Source organism: Mobula birostris, chromosome 2 (genome assembly GCF_030028105.1).
Source record: "Mobula birostris isolate sMobBir1 chromosome 2, sMobBir1.hap1, whole genome shotgun sequence".
NCBI lineage: Eukaryota > Metazoa > Chordata > Chondrichthyes > Myliobatiformes > Myliobatidae > Mobula > Mobula birostris.
The window spans coordinates 82949019-82965481 of NC_092371.1; positions in this window are offsets into that span (position 1 = coordinate 82949019).

Here is a 16463-nt window from a genome sequence, read left to right on the forward strand (position 1 = left end):
AGTTTGTTGACTTTTGCACATTGGTTGTTTGCTCATCTTGTTATGTGTGGTCTTTCATTGATTCTATTGTGTTTCTTTGCATTTAACGTGAATACCTGCAAGAAAAAACAAATCACAGGGTTGTATATATGGTGACATGTATGTATTTTGATAATAAACTTACATTGTTTTGAACTTTGAACACTTGAGTTATTACCATCCGCTCCAGCCTGTGCCTTGTATCTCTGGGGTTCTGCTGTGCGTCAGTGGCCTGCCCCTCCCCTCCCCTGTACGTGACTGTTTCCTCGCTCATGAGGTCTTGACGTAGTGGGTGCCTCAGGCTGCTGATGATCAGTGGCGGGCAGTTAGCAGTTGTTGAAGCGTCTCTGTTTATTAGTGTCGGTACCTGCCTTGTCGTACCTGGTGGAGACCCACCCTTCCTGTGCGAGCAGCATTTAGTTACCGCTCTTTGTGTTTGTCTGGTCTCCAGCTGCTGACGTGCTTGTCAGCCAATCTGTAGTAAAGACACTGGCAATCACCAAGCAGAACCAGATTTTACAAGGATGTTGTCGAGACTTCAGAACCTGAGCTCTCATGATTTAAGTGTTTGCTTTATTTGTCATACGTATATCGAAACATCGAGACGTTCAGTGAAGTGCACACAAAATACTGGAGGGGCTCAGGCTCAGGAGATAGTGGAGGATACGGAACAGGAGTATTTAAGCGCACAAAAACCGCTGGAGGAACTCAGCAGGTCAGGCGGCATTGACGGAGTTAATGTTTTGGGCCAAGACCCTTCATCAGGACTGAAAAGGAAGGGGGAAGAAGCCAGAATAAGAAAGTGGGGGAGGGGAAGGGGTACAAGCTGGCAGGTGACAGGTGAGACCAGGTGAGGGGGAAGGTGAGTGGGTGGGGGAGGGGGGAGCGTCGTTCTGAATTTCCAGCCTCTGCAGAACATCTTGTGTTTAAAAGATACAGCGAAATGCATCGTTTGTGTCCAACAGACTCTGAGGTTCTGCCAAGGACAGCCCACATTTGCCACCATGCTTCTGGTGACAACACGGCATGGCACGCAATACCGAAGCATGCGTCTTCTTTTGGATGTGGGAGGAAACCGGAGCACCTGGAGGAAACTCACACAGTCACAGGAGAACATACAAACTTCTTACAGGATTTGAACCCAGGTCACTGGCACTGTAAAGCATTACACCAACCACTATTCTACTGCACCACCCTAGGGGAAGCTTGAATAGATTAAGACATTATTCCCTGGAGTGCAGGAGACTGAGGAGAGATTTGATAGAGATAGTAGATTAGAGTAGATTCAACTTTATTGTCATTGTGCCGAGTACAGATACAAAGCCAATGAAATGCAGTTAGCATCTAACCAGAAGTGCAAAGAATAGTGTTATTTACAAAATAGCTGCGAATAAAAAGTAAGTGCTACAGCACACAAATATAGACGTACTGAGACAGTACAAGATGGGTACAATACTGCTTAGCGCTGTGATGTGAGGTTCAGCAGTGTCACAGTCTCAGGGAAGAAGCTCTTCCTGTGCCTGCTGGTGCGGGAGCGGAGGCTCCTGTAGCACCTACTGGATGGGAGGAGAGTAAAAAGTCCATGGTTAGGGTGAGATGCATCCCTGATAATGCTTTTCGCCCTGCCCAGGCAGCGTTTATGGTAGATGTTCTCAATGGTCAGCAATTGGGTGCCGATAATCCGCTGGGCAGTTTTCACCACACGCTGGAATGCTTTTCACCACACTCACCAGTGATAGAAGACAATTGCCTTACCACACTGAGATGCAGTTGGTGAGTATGCTCTCAATGGTACAGCGGTAAAAGTCCGTCAGTATCCTGGGACAGAGGTGAGCTTTCTTGATGCTCTGCAGGAAATAAAGGTGCTGTTGCGCCTTTTTGATCGGGATGAAGGAGTTCAGGGACCAGGTGAGATCCCCGGAAATGTGGACACCAAGGAATTTGAAGCTTGGTACACGCTCCACTACAGCTCCGTTGATGTAGATGGGGACGTGAGTGTGGATGTGAATACAAAATTATGGGGTGTATAAATAGGGAAAATGCAGACAGGCTTTTTCCACTGATGTTGGGTGGGACTACAACTAGAGGTCATGGGTTAAGGGTGAAAGGTGAAATGTTTGAGGGGAACCTGAGGGTGAACTTCTTCACTCAAGATGGTAAGGGTGTGGAATGAACTGCTAGTGGAAATGGTGGATGTGGATCCAATTGTATCGTTTAAAAGATACTCGGACAGGTACATGGATGGGAGGGGTATGGATGATTGTGGTCCAGGTACAGGTCGATGGGCTAGGCAGAAGGCCAGGCCAGCTGATTAGATGGGCTGAAAGGCCTGTTTCCATGCTGCAGTGCTCTAAGATTCTGTGACTCTATTTTTGCTGACTTATTTGACACAGAATTTGGGGGTTTACCGCAACAGTACAATTCAAAAACTTAAAATTGCTCCAAGTTCCCCATTTCATGTTTTGTGCTGAGTTCTATGCTTTACAGTCCAAGTTCTGTCTTCTGTGTTGTATGCTGTATATTGTATGTTTTACATTCTGGCATGTTCTATGTTTAATGTCTGTATTCTGTTTTCTGCTTACTCCATTGTCTTGCTTAACCTGATGAACCTGTTTCAGATTTAATTAAGTTTGTTGACAGGAACATTTTACTTTCGGTGGTTTGGCAGATTTGGAGAAATGTTGTTACTGAGTGAACAGCTCCCTCTAGAGGATTATTTCACCAAACGCATTGCTGCTGACAGGACTGGCATTAGAATCAGGTTTAACATCACTGGCAAATGTCATGAAATTTGTTGTTTGGCAGCAACAGTATATTGCAATACATAATAATAAAAAATTGTAAAATACAATGTAAAAAAGTATTGAGGTAGTGTTCACGGGTTCAATGTCCATTTAGGAATTGGATGGCAGAGGGGAAGAAGCTGTTCCTGATTCACTGAGTATGTGTCTTCAGGCTCCTGTACTTCCTTCCTGGTGGTAGCAATGAGAAGAGGACATGGCCCAGGCAGTGGAGGCCCTTAATGATGGACGCCGCCTTTTTGAGACATCGCTGCTTGAAGATGTCCTGGATGCTGGGGAGACTAGTGCCCATGATGGAGCTGACTGAGTTTACAGCTGTCTGCAGTTTGTTTCAATCCTGTGCAGTGCCCCCTCACCCCCATACCAGACAGTGATGCAGCCAGTTAGAATGCTCTCCATGGTACATCTGTAGAAATTTGAGAATCTCCTCAAACTTCTAATGAAGTATAGCTGCTGTCGTGCCTCCTTTGTCGCTGTTGAGTCCAGGATAGATCCTCAGAGATCTTGACACCCAGGAACTTGAAATTGCTCACTCTCTCCACTTCTGATCCCTCTACAAGGACTGGTGTGTGTTTCCTAGTCTTATCCTCTTTCTGTTTGCATCTTGTTTTGCAGCTTTTTGTTCTCTTCACTGCCTTGAATAATAAATGTTTAATGAGCCCTGATGAAGGGTCTTGGCCCAAAACGTTGACTGTTTATTCCTCTCCACAGGTTCGGCCTGACATGCTGAGTTCCTCCAGCAGTTTGTGTGGGTATGTTTCTCAAAATTCCCAGCATTTGCAGAATCTTTTGTGTTTATGATTTATAATCGGAGTGTTTCCTGTAACCACGCGCCTGTGATGCTGCCACAAACACGTTTCCCATTGTTCTCATATCTTGCCATCCCTGGGCACATGACTCGACTTGACTTCACTTGGGTGTGTTCACACAACTTCACTTTGTCATAAAAATTTCCTTTGTTCCACCTAACACTCTTCACCGCCTCCTCTGCTACCCAGACACAAGAGACTGCAGGCGCTGTGATCTTGAACTGCAGACACAGACTGCTGGAGGATCTCAGCAGGCCAACTGGCATCTATGAGGGGAAGTGGACAGTCAGTGTTTTGAGTGGAGACTTTGACATCTGACCCAGACCTCTCTAGCTGGATTTGAGGGTCCTCACTCCCAGTCACCGATTGCTCAGATAACCTTGCTTGCAGCATATTCTGATGGTTGTCCACCAGAGACAACCTTCGTCCCTGCAGCTTCGCAAGCTACTGTCTTTCCCTCTCAGTTCATCAACCTGAAACAGCAAACTCTCTGTCTCTTCCCATAAGGTGCAACCGGCTCTGAATCAGAATCAGAATCACAATCTGAATCAGAAACAGGATTAGAATCAAAGTGGCAGGGTCTGGGTCCGAGAGCGAGGAACAGGCTGACATTTGGCCAATTTAAGCGCTGGGCGAGACTGCAAAGGTCAGGGTGTCAGGGCCGGAGGCGAGGTGTTCCATCAGGTTTACTGGTCTTAGAGGTGAGCTGAGGCTGTGGCCGGGCCTGCAGCTGACAGGCTCCTGAATCGGCTATGCTGATAACTGGCGTCGTGGCTGTGAACTCACCTTCATGAACTTTGGTTCTGAATGTTTTTTGCTTACTTTTTATCATTTACACAATTTGGTCTTTATTCTTGTACACTGGGTGTTTGACAGTTTTCTTTTTTAATGAGTTCTATTGTGTTTCTTGGTTTTCTGGCTGCCTGTAAAGAGATGAATCTCAAGGTTGTATACAGTATACATACTTTGATAATAAATGTATTTTGAACTTTGAACTTAGAATCAGCTTTATTATCACTGATGTATATTGTGAAAGTTGTTGTTTTGTGGCATTTGTACAGTGCAATACATAAAATATTCTATAAGTTACAAACAATGAATAAGTACAGTAGTGTAAAAGCGGTGGTGTTCATGGGTTCATTGACCATTCAAAAATTGGACGGCAGAGGGGAAGAAGCTGTTCCTGAATTGTTGAGTGTGTGTCTTCAGGCTCCTGTACCTCCTCCCTGACGGTAGCGATGAGAAGAAGGCGTGTCCTGGGTGGTGAGGGTCCTTGATGATGGAAGACACCTTCTGAAGATGTCCTTGATGGTGGGGAGGATTGTGTGCATCTGGCTGAGTCTACAGCCCTCTGAGCCTCTTTCAATCCTGTGAAGAGGAGCCTCTATATCAGGTGGTGATGTAACCAGTCAGAATGGCCGCCATGGTACATCAGTGGAAATTTGAGTCTTTGGTGACTCAACCAAATCTCTTTAAATTCCTAATGAAATATAGCCACTGGCACGTCTACCTCATAATTGCATCAATATTTTTGGCCCACGACAGATCCTCTGAGATGTTGATTACCTGGAACTTGAAACCTCTCACCCTTTTTACTGCTGAACCCTTGAAGCGGACAAGTGTGTGTTTCCTCGACTTTTCCTTTCTGGAGTCCACAATCAATTCCCCGGGCTAGCTAATGCTGAGTGAGAGGTTGTCGTGACACCATTCGTCCAGCTGATCAATTTCGCTTCTGTACGTCTCCTTGTCTCTGCCTAAGATTGTGCCAACAACAGTGGTGTCATTGGCGAATTTATAGATGGTGTTTGAGCTGTACCTAGCCACACAATTGTGGGCGTAGAGAGAGTAGAGCAGTGGGTTAAGCGTGCATCCTTCAGGTGTGGCAGTGTTGATTGTCAGCGAGGAGGAGATGTTATTTCCAATCTGGAATGTTTCCAGCATTATCTGCTTTTATCTTAGATTTCCATCATCTGCAGTTTTTTTGATTTTCACTAATGCAGTCACAACTCGACAAAACGCTCTGAACGATGACTTCCCTGTCTGCTGTGACAGAGTTGACTCCAGTCCTAGATTCTCACTTCCCAATGCTCTCCCCATTCTCACTTTCTTACTCTGCCAAGATTTTGCTTTTTAAACAGCATTGATTTATCTCAGTGGAATTAGGTGAAATGTATGAGGGAGAAAGGATTTGCAGTATTTGAGGTGACAAGGGGTGGGAGGACATGTGTTTATTGGCTGTGAATTCAGTGCACCATCTAATAATGTGTCACACACACACACACACACACACACACACACACACACACACACACATACACACACACACAAAATGCTGGAGGAACTCAGCAGGTCAGGCAGCATCTATGGAAATGAACAAACAGTTGATGTTTTGGCCCGAGACCCTTCATCAGGACTGGAAAGGATGGGTGCAAATCCAGAAACCTCCAATTCTGATTCTGATTCTGGCTTCTGCCCACTTCCTTTCTAGTCCTGATGAAGGGTCTCGGCCTGAAACATCAACTGTTTCGTCCCCTCTGTAGATGCTGCCTGACCTGCTGAGTTCCTCCGGTATTGAAGCTGTATTGTTCTGGGTGTCCAGCATCTATCGCATCACATTCGAAGTGTCACCGGATAATTTGTACTGTCCCCTACAATATTTGATTTATGCACTTTTCTTTGTTTTTCTGTGCATAATTCATTTGTAGATTTAGTTCTTACTTTCCTGGATTATTGTGTGTTATGTGCTTTACACCCTGGTCCAGAGAAATGTTGTCTTGTTTGACACTATACATGCATATATAGTCGAACGACAATAAACTTGAATTGACTGTATCTGTAGAATCTCTTGTGTTTATTGAGTTGAGGCCTGGCCATGTGCACCATCACTCCCAGACACCAGAGAGCACCAGTGCTCCACCTTATGGCTATTTACACAAAGTGTCACTCAATACAGAAAATGGGGGGAGTTAGAAAACTTGATGCAGTACCAGATTTGTGTGGTGGTGGTGGTGGGGGGATGTCGCAGTACTGACTCTGAACAAGCAGAATTATTAGCAAAACATATGTCAGTGTACATAGTTTGGCCAATTTAAGTAAAGAAGAGAGGTCTTATAGAGGAACAATTTTGGCAAGTAATCCTCAAATTGCTGAGAAAAACGAATGTTTCACTTCCTGCTTGAATGTCGAATTTACATTGTCTGAACTTAAAAGGGATATTAATAGTGCCTGTGAGACATCACCTGGGAAAGATGGTATGTTTACACAGTTATGGGATTCCCAATATGGCTTGAAGGGCAACTTTCCGCTTCCTGAAAATTAACTGTTGTTATCCCTAATATTGAAATCTGATAAGGATCAATCAGAGCCTTCCACTTATAGACCTATTTCACTAAATTCACATGCACGTAAGATAATGAATGGTTACATCAAGGCTTTCTTATTTTGTGGAAAGTAATGGAAATTAGCTGTAGACCAATCTGCATTTTGTAAAGGAGGAATGGCTATGTACTCAGTGTTAAGTCTGGAATCTGATAATGATAAGGGCCAAGTTAATAAAGAATCAGTGGTAACAGTTCTGTTTGATGTAAAGAAAGCTTATGTTAAGAGTTGCTGCTTACACTGGAAAAGCTGGGAATAGGTGGGAGAATGTTCAATTTTCATGCAGTGGGAAGATGCAAGTTAGGGTGGGAACAACATTCTCTAAGGAGTGTGAGATAGGGAATGGGACTCCACAGGGGAGCGTATGTAGCCCACTCCTTTGTAATATTGTGATTAGTGATATTTTCTTAAATGTTGGCTCAGACATTTCCAATCTGTCATACACTGACAATGGTGCAGTGTGGAAGAGAGTCAGGATTTTAAATTAAATAACCAGAGATGCCTCAGAAAGGAGAGTCCATCATTAAGGGCCCCCGTCTCCCAGGGCATGCTGCCATCAGGCAGGAGGGACAGGAGCCGGAAGACACACACTCAACCATTCAGGAGCAGCTTCTTCCCCTCTGCCATCCGGTTTCTGAATGGACTTGACTCAGAAATGCAGCCAGCTATTAATGAAATAGAGGAATGGGGACGTTGACAGGGGGTGGGGGTGGTTAAATTTTCTGTTGCAAAGACTCAAGTTGGTTGTTCTTCTACAAGGAAGGTTACCCCACAATTGATCTCAAGTTATTTGGCAAATCCCTTGATGGTGAGTCAGTGGCACAATTTCTAGGTGCTGTATGTGGACGGGCACAAGGCTAACATGGAGGTGTATGGGAGTAAAATTCTAGAGAAGTGTGAAAAAGGCCTTAATGTGCTCAGATGCTTAGTTAGGTGTGAATGGGGTGCGAGCAGGAGGTCACTTAAACAAATGTATATTGCTTAATCAGGTCTGTCTTTGATTGTGGGTCAGCCTCACCAGCGGTCTGAAAGCCCCGAGACAAGGTGCAAGCTCAAGCATTGAGAATGTTGCGGTGCTTTTAAATCATTCCGAACGTCGGCATTACTGGTAGAGATGGGTGAGGTATCTTTGCATCTACGCAGGTTACACTTAATAGGGCATTCTGACAGGCTGCATCGCTCCCTAGTATGGGGGGGGGGGCGGGGAGGCTACCGCACAGGACCGAAAGAAGCTGCACAGGTCCTGTGATTAGGCTAAGACTAAATTGGGGGCTGCTGGGGGGGGGGGTATGGCATGAAGGGCTGAAATGACTATTCCACACTGTGTTTCAATAATAATAAATAAATAAAATCAGGCATTGCTGGGGGTGCGGCTCGAATTGCCAGAAGGACCTATTCCTCACTGTATCTCAAGAAATAAATAAATAAGACAAGAGAGTGAAAGTGTAAGGAAGATTAATGAGGCAAGGTTTTTACACTGAGGACAGCGAATGTCTGGGGAGCTGGTGGAAACAAATATGATAACAGAATATTACAGCCAATGAGAGACATGGACAGGTGGTCTGTCACACAAACCGCCCCCCCCCCAGTGAGATAAATGGACAGGAAGTCCATCACACAAACCATCTCCCCAGCGAGATACATGGACAGGTAGTCCATCACACAAACCATCTCCCCAGCGAGATACATGGACAGGTAGTCCATCACACAAACTATCCACCCAGTGAGATACATGGACAGGTAGTCCATCACACAAACTATCCACCCAGTGAGATACATGGACAGGTAGTCCATCACACAAACCATCCACCCAGTGAGATACATGGACAGGTAGTCCATCACACAAACCATCTCTCCAGCGAGATACATGGACAGGTGATCCATCACACAAATCATCCACCCAGTGAGATACATGGACAAGTAGTCCATCACACAAATCATCTCCCCAGTGAGATACATGGACAAGTAGTCCATCACACAAATCATCCACCCAGCGAGATACATGCACAGGTAGGCCATCACACAAACCATCCACCCAGTGAGACACATGGACAGGTAGTCCATCACACAAACCATCCACCCAGTGAGATACATGGACATGTAGTCCATCACACAAACCACCCTTTACGTCAATGACTCAGTCTAAACTTCTCACTGCCCTTGGACAGTAGCCCACAAAGTCAAGGACACATCCCTTTCGGTCATTCTCTCCACTTCCTTGCCACTCACAGTAGCCTTTCTCTCTATTCCCTCCTCCTGCCAAGTAGAAAGCAAAGGAGTTTGAGAACACGTACCACCAGGCTCAAGGACCGATTCTACCCCTCTGTTATCAGGCTCTAATATACCAAAGATGAACCCTTGGTCTCCCAGTCTATCCCATTGTGGCCCTTGCACTTGATTTGTCTGCCTACACTGCACGTACTCTACAGCTGTAATGTAATGTAGTCCCCAACTACCATCATCATCAGGTGCCGTGCCCAGTTTGAGCTTTGACTGCCATGGCCCACACACTCCTGTTTAGGGTCAAGTGGATCAATTCATTGGTATTCATTTCCAGTTCTCTGGCTGCTGTCTCCATCATCATTTGTCTTTGTCTTCCTCTTGCTTTCTTCCCTTCAATCTTTCCCATAAATACCGTGCATTCTAACTCCTCTTTCCTAATCATATGTCCAATGAAGTTACGTTGCCTTTTCATGATCTCATACATTATTTCTCTTTTTGTGTTTGCTCTGTTCATGACATCCTCGTTAGATATTCATTTCATCCATGATATTCTTTGCATCCTCCTCAAAAACCACATCTCTGTTGCTTCAATTCATTTCCTCATGTTATTAGATATTGTCCAACATTCTGAGCCATATAACATAACTGGATAAACATAACATTTCAGTACTCTGAGGCCGGTTGTCCTGCCTTGTTTAGTGTTGGTCATTATACTCTTCATTCTCGTAAAGGTGTCTTTTGCAGTCCCCAACTTTAACACTATGAAATGTAGTCACTTTGACTAAACGTACTGCACTCTCTAACTGTAATGCTTTGGAATGTCGTCATCAATTATCAACTCAATGCCAAGCTTGTTCTCAAAGTTAAAAGTTGAAAGTCAATTTATTATCAAAGTGGGTATGTATGTCCTTATGCAACCCTGAAATTCTTTTACTTGCAGGCATTCATAGTAGCAGAAAGGAATACGATAGAATCAATGAGAAACTACACATTAAGACTGGCAAACAACCAGTGTGCAAAAGACAAACTGCAAATACAAAAACACAAATTATAAATAATGCTGAGAACATGAATTGTAGAGTCCTTGAATGTGAGTCTGTAGGTTGTGTAATCATTTCAGAGCTGAGGTGAGTGAAGTTATCTTGGTAGTTGAGGGATAATAACTGTCCCTGAACCTGGTGGTGTGGATCCTAAGGCTCCTGTACCTCCTGCCTGATGGTAAGAAGAGTGCATGGACTGTGTGGTGGGGTCCTTGATGAAAAGAACATGTCCTGTGTGGTGGGGTCCTTGATGAAAAGAACATGTCCTGGGTGGTGGGTTCCTTGATGGAAAGAACATGTCCTGGGTGGTGGGTTCCTTGATGAGAAGAACATGCCCTGGGTGGTGGGGTCCTTGATGAGAAGAACATGCCCTGAGTGGTGGGGTCCTTGATGAGAAGAACATGTCCTGGGTGGTGGGGTCCTTGATGAAAAGAACATGTCCTGGGTGGTGGGGTCCTGGATGAGAAGAACATGTCCTGGGTGGTGGCGTCCTTGATGGAAAGAACATGTCCTGGGTGGTGGGTTCCTTGATGAGAAGAACATGCCCTGAGTGGTGGGGTCCTTGATGAGAAGAACATGTCCTGGGTGGTGGGGTCCTTGATGGAAAGAACATGTCCTGGGTGGTGGGTTCCTTGATGAGAAGAACATGTCCTGGGTGGTGGGGTCCTTGATGAAAAGAACATGTCCTGGGTGGTGGGTTCCTTGATGAAAAGAACATGCCCTGGGTGGTGGGGTCCTGGATGAGAAGAACATGTCCTGGGTGGTGGCGTCCTTGATGGAAAGAACATGTCCTGGGTGGTGGGGTCCTTGATGAGAAGAACATGTCCTGGGTGGTGGGGTCCTTGATGGAAAGAACATGTCCTGGGTGGTGGCGTCCTTGATGGAAAGAACATGTCCTGGGTGGTGGGGTCCTTGATGAGAAGAACATGCCCTGAGTGGTGGGGTCCTTGATGAGAAGAACATGTCCTGGGTGGTGGGTTCCTTGATGAGAAGAACATGTCCTGGGTGGTGGGGTCCTTGATGAGAAGAACATGCCCTGAGTTGTGGGGTCCTTGATGAAAAGAACATGTCCTGGGTGGTGGGGTCCTTGATGAGAAGAACATGCCCTGGGTGGTGGGGTCCTTGATGAGAAGAACATGTCCTGAGTGGTGGGGTCCTTGATGAGAAGAACATGTCCTGGGTGGTGGGGTCCTTGATGGAACGTGTCCTGGGTGGTGGAGTCCTTGATGGAACGTGTCCTGGGTGGTGGGGTCCTTGATGGAACGTGCCCTGGGTGGTGGGGTCCTTGATGAGAAGAACATGTCCTGGGTAGTGGGGTCCTTGATGAGAAGAACATGTCCTGGGTGGTGGGGTCCTTGATGGAAAGAACGTGCCCTGGGTAGTGGGGTCCTTGATGAGAAGAACATGTCCTGGGTGGTGGGGTCCTTGATGGAACGTGCGCTGGGTGGTGGGGTCCTTGATGGAACATGCCCTGGGTGGTGGGGTCCTTGATGGAACGTGCCCTGGGTGGTGGGGTCCTTGATGAGAAGAACATGTCCTGGGTGGTGGGGTCCTTGATGGAACGTGCACTAGGTAGTGGGGTCCTTGATGGAACATGTCCTGGGTGGTGGGGTCCTCGATAGAACATGTCCTGGGTGGTGGGGTCCTTGATGAGAAGAACATGCCCTGGGTGGTGGGGTCCTTGATGAGAAGAACATGCTCTGGGTGGTGGGGTCTTTGTACAAGTACACGTATGCATGGGCACAGAGCACAACTTGCAGTAACATCACAGGCATATAGCAACGGATACACAACCTTCACAACAAAAACATAAACATAAATTTTACAAGAAAACCACAAGCAAAATTTAAAAATTCAAAAAGCCTAGCTTAGTGCAAAGTGATCAAAACAGTCACAGTGCTGCTAAACTGTAGGGATTGGGGATTTACAACTGGTTCAAGAACCAAATGGTTGAGGGGATGTAGCTGTTGTTGAACCTGGGCCCGTGGGACTTCAGGCCTCCTGCTGTGGGGTAGCTGGGAGAAGGTGGCAGGGCCCAGCCAGACGGAAGGATTTTTGATGACAGGTATTGCCTTCTTGAGGCAGTGCCACTTGCAGAAACGACCGATGGTGGAGAGGGAAGTGCCTGTGCTGTATTGGGCTGAACCTACCGATCTCTGCAGGTTCTTACGTTCCTGCCTCATTCAAATTGCTGTGAATATTTTTAGACTTCTGAACATGCACCAGGTCTGCACTGGGGATGGATGGTGGAGAGGGTCATCAGCTGTAAATTCCTGGGCACTGATGTGTCCTGGGCTATCCTGGGCCTGACCTGGGCTCAGCACATTGATGCACTCACAAGGAAAGGGCGCCAGCGTCTTTACTTTCTTAGAAGGTGAAGGAGGTGACTAACCAAACCTCAATCGCCTACTAAGGTTTCTGTGTCAGCTGTGGTGGAGGAGACTGATGGAGACAGGTGGGCACAGAACATGGGGTGTACCACAAAGATCCCAAGGATGTTGCCAGGGCTGCAGGGCTTGAGTTAAACTTCAAAGTTCAAAGTGAATCTATTATCAAAGTACATATATATCACCATATACACCCCTGAGAATTATTTTCTTGTGGGCATACTCAATAAATCTAGAGAAGAATAACCATAACAGAATCAATGATTGACTGCCCAACTAGGGCACTCCACCAGAGTGCAGATGACAACAAACTGAGCAAATATGAAAAAAAAGCAAAATCATAATAATAAATAAACAAGCAATAAGTATCAAGAAGATGAGATGAAGAGTCCCTGAAAGGGAGTCCGTTGGTTGTTCAGTGATGGGGCAAGGGAAGCTGAGTGAAGTTCTCCCCTCTAGTTCATGAGTCTGATGGTTGAGGGGTTCCTGAACCTGGTGATGTGAGTCTGGAGATGGAAATCAGATAGCCTAGGACTGTCTCCCCTTCAGCGAAGAAGTCTGTGGGGTGACCTTACAGAGGTTTATATAACCACGTGGGTTGTAGATAAGACGTGAAGCACACCGTTAAATGGTCAACTCGACATAAGACTACCAATCCCACATCAAACCCAGACCTATTAGGCGCAGACGAGGGCACTCAGCTCAATTTGAAATACTAACTACCAAGTCAGATGTATACAGCAATTCATCCCCCCCCCCCCGCACAATTAAAGCATGGAATAATCTTATTCCTAACACAGTCACACAACCAAACCCGATTAAATTTAAGGCAGCTTTCCTTCTTCAAAAGTCTCCTTCTTAAGCCCACCCTCCACCACCTCCAGTTTAAATTCCATGCAGAATATTTTGGAGGATCAAGAACCCAGAACCAGGGGGAAAAGCTTATTCTGCACTGCATCTCAATAAATAAATAGTAAGTAAATAGTGTCGCCATAGAGACAATAAGGTGCAAGGTCATAATGAGTCAGATCGTGATGTCATGGGTCCTTCATATTGTACCAGGGTGCTGTTCATTCATCTGATAACAGCAGGGTACAAGCTGTCTTTATGCCCAGTGGTAGATGTTTTTGGGCTTTTGTATCTACTGGCTGATGGGAGAGGAGAAAAAAGAGAGTGCATGGGGTGGAAGGGGTCTTTGGCTGCTTTCCCAAGGCAGCAAGAAGTATAGACAGAGACCTTAGAGGGGAGGCTAGTTTTGGGTCAGAGGACCTTCCAATTTGCTTCAGAAGAGCTCTGTGGAGTGTCTTTATTCACCCTGAGAGAGCAGATGGGGCATCAGCTTGACACCTGATCCAATACAGCTGCTCTGACCTACACAGAAGAGGAAAAGAGAGTGGGGTGGTAAAGCTCTGGTGAAAGCACAAAGCCAAGACACTTCTGGTGCAAGTAGAGATAGGCAGGAAGGGAGAAGAGATCCTGGATAGCACAGGGAGTTAGGCTGAAGTTTCGGCAGCAGGACCTCCAGGGAAGTAATCTCAGGATCACTCTCCGGGTCATGAGCTCAAGAGGATTGGAATAGGAGGACAGGACAAAGGAATGAGCAACTAGGGAAAATGGGAAGATGGCGGCGCGCTTGATCGCTGCAGCCTTTCCAGGTCCCACAAATGGTGCAAGTGTGTGTCTTAAACACTTCTCTTGTGAACTCAAGACCTGCTGGACATTGGTAACACAAAATCCTACAAGTCCGGTTCACGGGTTCATTAGTGAGACTGACGGAGAGAAGAAGAGTGGATTTGGTTGTTATGCGAACCATCCTCTTACTGCTGTTACAGCCTCCCAGAGAGAAAGTGTGTGAGAGAACAGTGGGGTGGCAGAGACTGGAATCCGTGCTGGGTTCCCGTTGGGGCTGCTCTTCTGTGTTTGCTCCATACAAGACAAGCTGGGTTGCTGACCCAGCATGAGACAAGCTAATTTGTCTTTATCTGTGGTTAAACCAGAGAGAGATGAAGAACTGCTGCGTACTTGCTCTCGGAGAAACGTGGCTCCAGAACAACATCCCATGCACCATCAATCTTCAGGCCATGCCAGTCAGGGACTTGTGCTAATATTATGTGCCTGCATGTGCTATTGTAACTATGAGAGTGGTAGAGATCATGAAGTGTATGAACTTTCCTTTACTAGGGAGAAGGTTCTTGGAAAACTGAAAGGTCTGAAGGTAGATAAAGGTCTGATGGTATACATCAGGTTCTGAAAGAGGTGGTTGAAGAGAATGCAGAGGCATTAGTAATGATTGTTCAAGAATCAATTGATTCTGGAATGATTCCAGAGGACTGGAAAATTGTGAATGCCACTCCACTCTTCAAGAAGGGAGAGAGGCAGAAGAAAGGAAATTATAGGCCAGTTAGTCTGACCTCAGTGGTTGGGAAGATGTTGGAGTCAATTGTTAAGGATGTGGTTTTGGGGTACTTGGAGGTACATGATAAAATAGGTTCTGGTCAACATAGGGTTCATCAGCTGTGGTTGGCAGCTGATCTATGAGAAGGAAACTCTGATCTCAAACCTCTGCTGCCTTGCAGCTATACCTACTCATGGGGAAGGCTTCAGGAATAAACTCCGAGGGAAAAATCTGGAGGTGGTGTCCCTAAGGCAGCCCTACAATGTTAACTGGCAACTCCTGCAATGCTGCTGGTACCAAACTGCATCAGTCTCTGTCGTTCCTTTGGGTTCATCACATGCATGGAGAGGGGAAGCTTGCTACATGGGCAACAGCTTGTTCTCTATATTGTACTGCCCTGGCTTGCGTATCTAGACAGCTAGGATGCAATATCAATGATCGACTCTGACTGATGGAGGCCTCAGTCACCATGATTTCCTGATGGGAAAATCTGGCCTGATAAATCTGTTGGAATTCCAGAAGACCTTTAACACGAGGCTGCTTAACAAGCTACAAGCCCAAGGTATTACAGGAAAGATTCTAGCATGGATAAAGCAGTGGCTGATTGGCAGGAGGAACTAGTGGGAATAAAGGGGGCCTTTACAGGTTGGCTACTGGTGACAAATGGTTGAGATTGCTTCTTTTCATATTAGAAGTCAACAATTCGGATGATGGAATTGATGGCTTTGTGGACAATACAAAGATAGTTGGATGAGCAGGTAGTTTTGAGAAAGTAGAGAGGCCACAGAAGGACTTAGACAGATTAGCAGAATGGACAAGTAGGTGGCAGATAGGATACAGTGTTAAAAAGTGTACGGTCATGCACTTTGGTCGAAGAAATAAAAATATAGACAATTTTCTAAATGGAGAGAAATTCAAAAATTGGAAGTATAAAGGGACTTGGGAGTTCTTATGCAGGATTTCCTGAAGGTTAATTTGCAGGTTGAGTCTGTGGCGAGGAAGTCAAATGCGATGTTAGTATTCATTTCAAGAGGACGCGAATATAACAGCAAGGATGTAATGTTGAGATTTTATAAAACACTGGTGAGGCCTCACTTGGAGTATTGTGAGCAGTTTTGGGTACCTTATCCTGGAACGGATGTGCTGACATTGGTAGGGGTTCAAAGGAGGTTCATGAAAATAACTTGTGGATTGAAAAGCTAGTCATATGAGGAGCATTTGATGGCTCTGGGCCTGTACTCACTGGAATTTAGAAGAATGAGGGATGACCACGTTGAAACCTATCGGATGGTGAAAGGCCTCAATAGAGTGGATGTGGAGAGGATGTTTCCTGTGGTGGGGAAGTCTACAAACAAAGGACGCAGCCTTAGAATAGAGGGACATCTTTAACCAGAGATCGGTGAATCTGTGGA